Source organism: Hylobates moloch, unplaced genomic scaffold (genome assembly GCF_009828535.3).
Source record: "Hylobates moloch isolate HMO894 unplaced genomic scaffold, HMol_V3 SCAFFOLD_20, whole genome shotgun sequence".
Lineage (NCBI taxonomy): Eukaryota > Metazoa > Chordata > Mammalia > Primates > Hylobatidae > Hylobates > Hylobates moloch.
This window is the reverse complement of record NW_026652295.1, coordinates 52,671,115-52,679,939: the sequence shown is the minus strand read 5'-3', so window position 1 is coordinate 52,679,939 and position 8,825 is coordinate 52,671,115.

Here is an 8,825-nt window from a genome sequence, read left to right as displayed (position 1 = left end):
AAGAAAGAAAGAAAGAAAGAAAGAAAGAAAGAAAGAAAGAAAGAAAGAGAGAAGGAAGGAAAGGAAAGGAAAAAGAAAGAAAGACAAAAGTAGATTCTTCATTGGGTTATGGTATTTTAAAAGAGTCATATAATGTTTGAATAAATTGTACTGATTTGGTTCTCAGATTTCCAGAAAGATCTTTCTCCTTGAATAAGAATTCTATTTAAAGACAAAACTAAAGTGCACGGCACCAGTTATATTCATTTTGCCTTCCTACACCATTTTCTTGAAAGTGGATGCTTTTTTTTATTTTCTTTCAAAGAGAGAGAGAAATGAGAGAATTACTAATTTATTCTCTTCAATCTTTAATTGAAGAAAAATGTCCTTAAAAATAAGCTAAAATGCAGTTTTATTGACTAAGTAAAACTTTCTTTTTCTTTGGTTTCAACTATGCTGTCTTAGCTAGAATGAAATATCAAAGTAAGCAGTAAGAAATACTTTCTTTTTACAATACAACAGCATGAATATAAGCTTCAAATATATTTAGACTAGTTTGGCACATCTGAAATCCAAGAAGAGATTTTTAATAGTGATTCTACTTATAAGAAGGCCATGACTTTCATTTGGACCACTATGATGAATGCGGTACACAATAAACTCTAAGTTGAGGTAATATATCTTTTCTTGTGAGTGAAAAAAAAAATGTTTTAAGAGTTGCATTCTGAAGGGGTGTATTTTGTTTGCAGGTGTGTGTGTTTTATAGAGAGTTCCTATTTGGCATTCCTTTCCTTTTTGACTAATAGGATGTATCCTTATTTCTCAGTTGTATATTCTATTTTTATGCTTTAAGGAATTTTGAATGTGAGCACATAATAACTGAGAAAGAAGCATCAACATCATAAATAGTGTTTTCATTTATTTAGACATATTTCTAGATGAGCAAATAACTGTTCTTCAGTTCATTGGAGAGCTACACAAAATATGGAATTCTTCAGTGGAAGATTTTGTAATTCCTATGGAAGTGTACTGCCACATCTCCTGTATCTAATTTATCAGTAAGTCCATTTAATTCTATTTCCAATAGTTGCTCAGTCCACTACTTACTTCTACAACCATTTCTTTCACACAATCCCTTTCTTTAGAATATTTCTGGAGCCTTCCAGCTAGTCTCCTTGACTGTATTTTTCTGATTCATTTTTCACACAGAAAGCAGAGTGACCTTTCTAAAACATTATTTTTCTTTGTTTAAAACCTTTAGAAGGTCTCCCATTGGGCTTGGCATGAAATCCTACAAGTCCAAAAAGGATCATCTTTCTCCCTGTCTTTATAATTTTGCTTCAAACCACATGAGCTCTCACTCTTAGTGAGTGAGAGCTCCTGTTCTTTTTCAGCTTCTAATTTCTTTTTTAACTCAAGACTTTGCTAGGAGCACTCTGTCTTCCACTCTTTGCTTAGAGGGTTTCCTCTTATCATCCATATCTCAAATTAATTATCATCTCTGATTTTTCTTGACCGTGCCATCTAAAGTATTTTCCTTTACATTCTACAGACCACTAAAGTCTTTTTATAGTTTCTCTCATAAAATGTTTCCCAAGTAGCAATTACATTTTTATTATTTGACCTTAGAAATTATACTCTTAATATTATCACTATGGTAGAGCTTATCACAAATTTTAGTTATGTATTCTTTGGTTATTTGTTAGTCTTCTCTTCCATTAGATTACACGGTCTGTGAGGTAGGGACCATGCCTGTTTGTTTATTTATTTACAATAGCCAGCATAATGTAGGGCCCAAAAGAGGAACCTACAAAAACATGTTTAATATATGAATAAATATGAAGATACATTAATAACATCTACCATATAGCCTCTTTTTGCTCTTAAATATTAGAAACATCTTCAGTTTGCAATCATCTCTTGAGCATTAATTTTATAGACAAATGAAATTGTATCAAACTAAAAGGTTTCTGCACACCAAAAGAAACAATCAACAGAATGAAAAGACAACTTAAGGATGGGAGAAAATATTTACAAACTTTTTATCCAACAAGGAATTAATATCCAGAATATACAAGAAACACAAGCAACTCAACAGCAAAACAAACAAACAAACAAATAATTCAGTTAAAAATGAACAAACAATCTGAGCAGACATTTCTCAAAAGAAGACATACAAACAGACAACAAATGTATCTTTTAAATGCCTAACAACATTTCATTCACGGAAATGCAAACAAAACCACAATGAGATATCATCTCACTCCAGGTAAAATGGCTATTCCCAAAAAGACCAAAAAAAACAAAACAAAACAAAACAAAACAAAATGCTAGTGAGGATGTGGAGAAAAAGGAACTCTTATATACTATTGGAGGGAATGTAAACTGGTAGAGCCATTATGGAGAATGATACGGAATTTCCTCAAAAAACTACAACTAGAACTATCATATGATCCAGCAATTCTACTACTGGGTGTATATTCAAAGAAAAGGCAATCAGTGTATTGACGAGATAGCTGCACTCCCATGTTTGTTACAGCACAACTCACAATAGCTAAGATATGGAATCAACCTGCGTCCATCAACAGATGAATGGATAAAGACAATATGGCATATATGCACAATAGAATACTATTTAGCCCTGGGGAAGAATGAAATGCACAGCAACATGGATGAACCTAGAGATCATTATGTTAAGTAAAATAATCTAGAAACAGGAAGTGAGAAAATCACATGTTCTCACTCATATGCAGAAGCTAAAAATGTTGCTCTCACAAAAGTAAACAGTAGACTAATGTTTACTAGAGACTGAGAAAGTGGGACTGAGGAGAGGGTAGGGATAGATTTGTTAAGGAATATAAAATTACAGTTAGACAGGAGGAATAAGTTATAGTGTTCTATAGCACTAGAGGCTGACTATAGTTAACAACAATTTATTATATATTTTCAGATAGCTAGAAGAGAGAATATTGAATGTTCCCAACACAAAGAAATGATTACTGTTTTAGGTGCCAGATATGCGTATTGCCCTGATTTGGTCACTGCATGTCATATATATCAAAATATCACTTATGTACCTCCTAAATATATATGTGTACTATGTTTATTTAAAAAATAAAAAATGTTTTTAATAATCAGTTAATAACTTCTAAGAAAAAAAGTTTAAAATAAACCACAGAATACCTACTTGTTATCAGCTGAAAATTGCATTAACCAAAATTTCACTATTCAGATTGCTATTAAAATGTACTAAATAACCAACAGATACAACCTAATGTAGTTAGAGCTACTAGGTTACAGAAAAGTTCCATATGGCATTAGATAATGTTTTCATTCTCTTGAAAGTCTGTATCTCTAAAACAATGCCTTTATGCCTTGATATAAAAAGGCATATTAATACGATTTACTAGTAAATCTAATTTATATAAACAATTCTTCAGTTGAAATTATTTAATGTAATTTATTTGTGCTCTGAGGAAATCCATTAAAGTATCAAATGAAAAACAGTAAATAGCTCTCTAAAGAAGTTATTACTTCTTTATAGTGAACAAAATTTGAAGCACATTCTTATATTACATTATTGATAGGGACGCTACTCTACAAGTAAATTTCTCTATAAAATCATATCATGACTAACGTTTTGAAAGGTTTCTGAGAAACTCAGCAGGGAACTTCTCAAGTATTTTAAAAGATCACTTTCATGAAGGTTCTGTGCTTCAGCTTTGCAGATTTGGAAGTCAGATAAAAACATTTATTTTTAAAAGATCTAATAGATTCAGTGAGACTTCTGTGCTAGGCACATAATAAAACAAAAAGATAAATTAGTCTCAATTCCACATCTCTCGTTCTCCACTTTAAATCTATTTTAATTAGACTTTTACTTCCTCTCCTATTTCATCAAAGGTTCCTTGATGGTGTCACCGATGATCTCCACATTTCTGAATATAATTAAAAATTCACCATCTTCAACCTGTTGCACAATCAGGGGCATTTAAAACAATTAATTAATTACTCCTTTGTATAGAAAACAATTTCTTGACTTGGTTTCCAGGATATTTCAATCTGTTAATTTCCTGACTGGTCACTCTTTCACAGTTTCTTTTGTTGAGACATTTTTGTTCTTATCTCCAGCCTCTAAAAGTGAAATTTTGCAGGGCTTGTTTCTTGGATTCCTTCAATTCTTTATCTGCAGTCATTCTCTTTGTAATCTCACCCAGTTTAATATCCTTAAATACCCTCTGTATGACAATGACTCCCAAGTTTGCTAGGGCTGCCACAATAAAGCAACACAATCTGGGTGGATTAAACAATAGAAATTCATTTTTCTCACAATTCTGGAAACTAGAAATTCAAGATCACGGTATCAGTAGGGTTGGTTTCTTCTGAGACCTCTCTTTTTGGCTTGTAGATGGCTGCCTTCTCTCTGTGTGTGTCTGTGTCCTAATATCCTCATCTATGACACCAGTCATTGGATGAGGGCCCATCCTAATCACTTCATTTTAACTTAATTATCTCTTTCAAGGCCCTATATCCACGTAAATTTACAATTTACATGGGGGGCTAGGTGTTCACAACATGAATTTTGAGAAGACCACAATTCTTCCCATAGTAATGTCCAAAACCGATTTACTCAAATTCTCTCATAAGCCTGTAATGTGCCAGTCTTTACCAAGAAGGAAGTGGCAATTTTATCCTTCTAGTTGCTGTGGTCATAAACTTTGGAATCATCCCTGACTCTTCTTTTTCTCTTATTCCCACATCTAGCTCATTAGTAAATCCCACTAGTCCACACTTAGAAAATATACCCAAAGTCTCTACTGCTTCACTGTCTCTACTGCTATCACATTAGCTGAGCTACCACTATCTCTTGCCTTGATTCTTTCAATAGCTTTTTAACTGGCCAACTTTCTTCTTTGTCCTCCTATATTCTATTCCCAGCTCAACAGCTAGAGCAAGACCTTTGACATGAAGTAAATGTATATCATTTCTCTTCTCAAATTCTGTCAGTGACTCACTTTTCACTTAGAATAACATCAATCTTTAAAATGGCCAATAAGAGAGGGAGCCAAGATGGCCGAATAGGAACAGCTCCGGTCTCCAGCTCCCAGCCCGAGCGACACAGAAGACTGGTGATTTCTGCATTTCTGCTTGAGGTACCGGTTTCATCTCACTAGGGAGTGCCAAACAGTGGGTGCAGGACAGTCGGTGAAGCGCACTGTGCGCGAGCCGAACCAGGGCGAGGCACTGCCTCACTCGGGAAGCGCAAGGGGTCAGGGAGTTCCCTTTCCTAGTCAAAGAAAGGGGTAACAGACGGCACCTGGAAAATCGGGTCAGTCCCACCCTCATACTGCGCTTTCCCAACGGGCCTGGAAAACGGCACACTAGGAGATTGTATCCCGCACCTGGCTCGGAGGGTCCTATGCCCACGGAGTCTCTCTGATTGCTAGCACAGCAGTCTGAGATCAAGCTGCAAGGCGGCAGCGAGGCTGGGGGAGGGGCGCCCGCCATTACCCAGGCTTGCTTAGGTAAACAAAGCAGCCAGGAAGCTCGAACTGGGTGGAGCCCACCACAGCTCAAGGAGGCCTGTCTGCCTCTGTAGGCTCCACCTCTGGGGGCAGGGCACAGACAAACAAAAAGTCAGCAGGAATCTCCAGAGACTTAAACGTCCCTGTCTGACTGACAGCTTTGAAGAGAGTAGTGGTTCTCCCAGCACGCAGCTGGAGATCTGAGAATGGACAGACTGCCTCCTAAAGTGGGTCCCTCACCCCTGAGCAGCCTAACTGGGAGTCATCCCCCAAGGAGGGAAAGACTGACACCTCACTGGGGCAGGTACTCCTCTGAGACAAAACTTCCAGAGGAACTATCAGACAGCTGAATTGGTGGTCTCACGAAAATCCGCTGTTCTGCAGCCACCGCTGCTGACGCCCAGCCAAACAGGGTCTGGAGTGGACCTCTAGTAAACTCCAACAGACCTGCAGCTGAGGGTCCTGTCTGGTAGAAGGAAAACTAACAAACAGAAAGGACATCCACACCAAAAACCCATCTGTAAATCACCATCATCAAAGCCCAAAAGTAGATAAAACTGCAAAGATGGGGAAAAAACAGAGCAGAAAAACTGGAAACTCTAAAAAGCAGAGCACCTCTCCTCCTCCAAAGGAACGCAGTTCCTCACCAGCAATGGAACAAAGCTGGATGGAGGATGACTTTGACGAGTTGAGAGAAGAAGGCTTCAGACGATCAAACTACTCTGAGCTACGGGAGGAAATTCAAAACAATAGCAAAGAAGTTAAAAACTTTGAAAAAAAATTAGAAGAATGGATAACTAGAATAACCAATGGAGAGAAGGGCTTAAAGGAGATGGAGGAGCTGAAAGCCAAGTTTCGAGAACTACGTGAAGATTGCAGAAGCCTCAGTAGCAGATGCGATCAACTGGAAGAAAGGGTATCGCAGATGGAAGATGAAATGAATGAAATGAAGCGAGAAGGGAAGTCTAGAGAAAAAAGAATAAAAAGAAATGAACAAAGCCTCCAAGAAATTTGGGACTACGTGAAACGACCAAACCTACGTCTGATTGGTGTACCTGAAAATGACGGGGAGAATGGAACCAAGTTGGAAAACACTCTGCAAGATATTATCCAGGAGAACTTCCCCAATCTAGCAAGGCAGGCCAACATTCAGATTCAGGAAATACAGAGAACGCCACAAAGATACTCCTCGAGAAGAGCAACTCCAAGACACATAATTGTCAGATTCACCAAAGTTGAAATGAAGGAAAAAATGTTAAGGGCGGCCAGAGAGAAAGGTCGGGTTACCCACAAAGGGAAGCCCATCAGGCTAACAGCTGATCTCTCGGCAGAAACTCTACAAGCCAGAAGAGAGTGGGGGCCGATATTCAACATTCTTAAAGAAAAGAATTTTCAACCCAGAATTTCCTACCCAGCCAAACTAAGCTTCATAAGTGAAGGAGAAATAAAATACTTTACAGACAAGCAAACGCTGAGTGATTTTGTCACCACCAGGCCTGCCCTAAAAGAGCTCCTGAAGGAAGCACTAAACATGGAAAGGAACAACCGGTACCAGCCACTGCAAAAACATGCCAAATTGTAAAGACCATCGAGGCTAGGAAGAAACTGCATCAACTAATGAGCAAAATAACCAACTAACATCATAATGACAGGATCAGATTCACACATAACAATATTAACATTAAATGTAAATGGGCTAAATGCTCCAATTAAAAGACACAGACTGGCAAACTGGATAAGGAGTCAGGACCCATCAGTGTGCTGTATTCAGGAAACCCATCTCACGTGCAGAGACACACATAGACTCAAAATAAAGGGATGGAGGAAGATCTATCAAGCAAATGGAAAACAAGAAAAGGCAGGGGTTGCAATCCTAGTCTCTGACAAAATAGATTTTAAACCAACAAAGATCAAAAGAGACAAAGAAGGCCATTACATAATGGTAAAGGGATCAATTCAACAAGAAGAGCTAACTATCCTAAATATATATGCACCCAACACAGGAGCACCCAGATTCATAAAGCAAGTCCTCAGTGACCTACAAAGGGACTTAAACTCCCACACAATAATAATGGGAGATTTCAACACCCCACTGTCAACATTAGACAGATCATCTAGACAGAAAGTTAACAAGGATATCCAGGAATTGAACTCAGCTCTAAACAAAGTGGACCTAATAGACATCTACAGAACTCTCCACCCCAAATCAACAGAATATACATTTTTTTCAGCACCACACCACACCTATTCCAAAATTGACCACATAGTTGGAAGTAAAGCTCTCCTCAGCAAATGTAAAAGAACAGAAATTATAACAAACTGTCTCTCAGACCACAGTGCAATCAAACTAGAACTCAGGATGAAGAAACTCACTCAAAACCACTCAACTACATGGAAACTGAACAACCTGCTCCTGAATGACTATTGGGTACATAATGAAATGAAGGCAGAAATAAAGGTGTTCTTTGAAACCAACGAGAACAAAGACACAACCTACCAGAATCTCTGGGACACATTCAAAGCAGTGTGTAGAGGGAAATTTATAGCACTAAATGCCCACAAGAGAAAACAGGAAAGATCCAAAATTGGCACCCTAACATCACAATTAAAAGAACTAGAAAAGCAAGAGCAAACACATTCAAAAGCTAGCAGAAGGCTAGAAATAACTAAAATCAGAGCAGAACTGAAGGAAATAGAGACACAAAAAACCCTTCAAAAAATTAATGAATCCAGGAGCTGGTTTTTTGAGAAGATCAACAAAATTGATAGACCGCTAGCAAGACTAATAAAGAAGAAAAGAGAGAAGAATCAAATAGATGCAATAAAAAATGAAAAAGGGGCTATCACCACCGATCCCACAGAAATACAATCTACCATCAGAGAATACTACAAACACCTCTATGCAAATAAACTAGAAAATCTAGAAGAAATGGATAAATTCCTTGACAAATACACCCTCCAAAGACTAAATCAGGAAGAAGTCAAATCTCTGAATAGACCAATAACAGGTTCTGAAATTGTGGCAATAATCAATAGCTTACCAACCAAAAAGAGTCCAGGACCTGATGGATTCACAGCTGAATTCTACCAGAGGTACAAGGAGGAACTGGTACCATTCCTTCTGAAACTATTCCAATCGATAGAAAAAGAGGGAATCCTCCCTAACACATTTTATGAAGCCAGCATCATCCTGATACCAAAGTCAGGCAGAGACACAACCAAAAAAGAGAATTTTAGACCAATATCCTTGATGAACATTGATGCAAAAATCCTCAATAAAATACTGGCAAACCGAATCCAGCAGCACATCAAAAAGCTTAT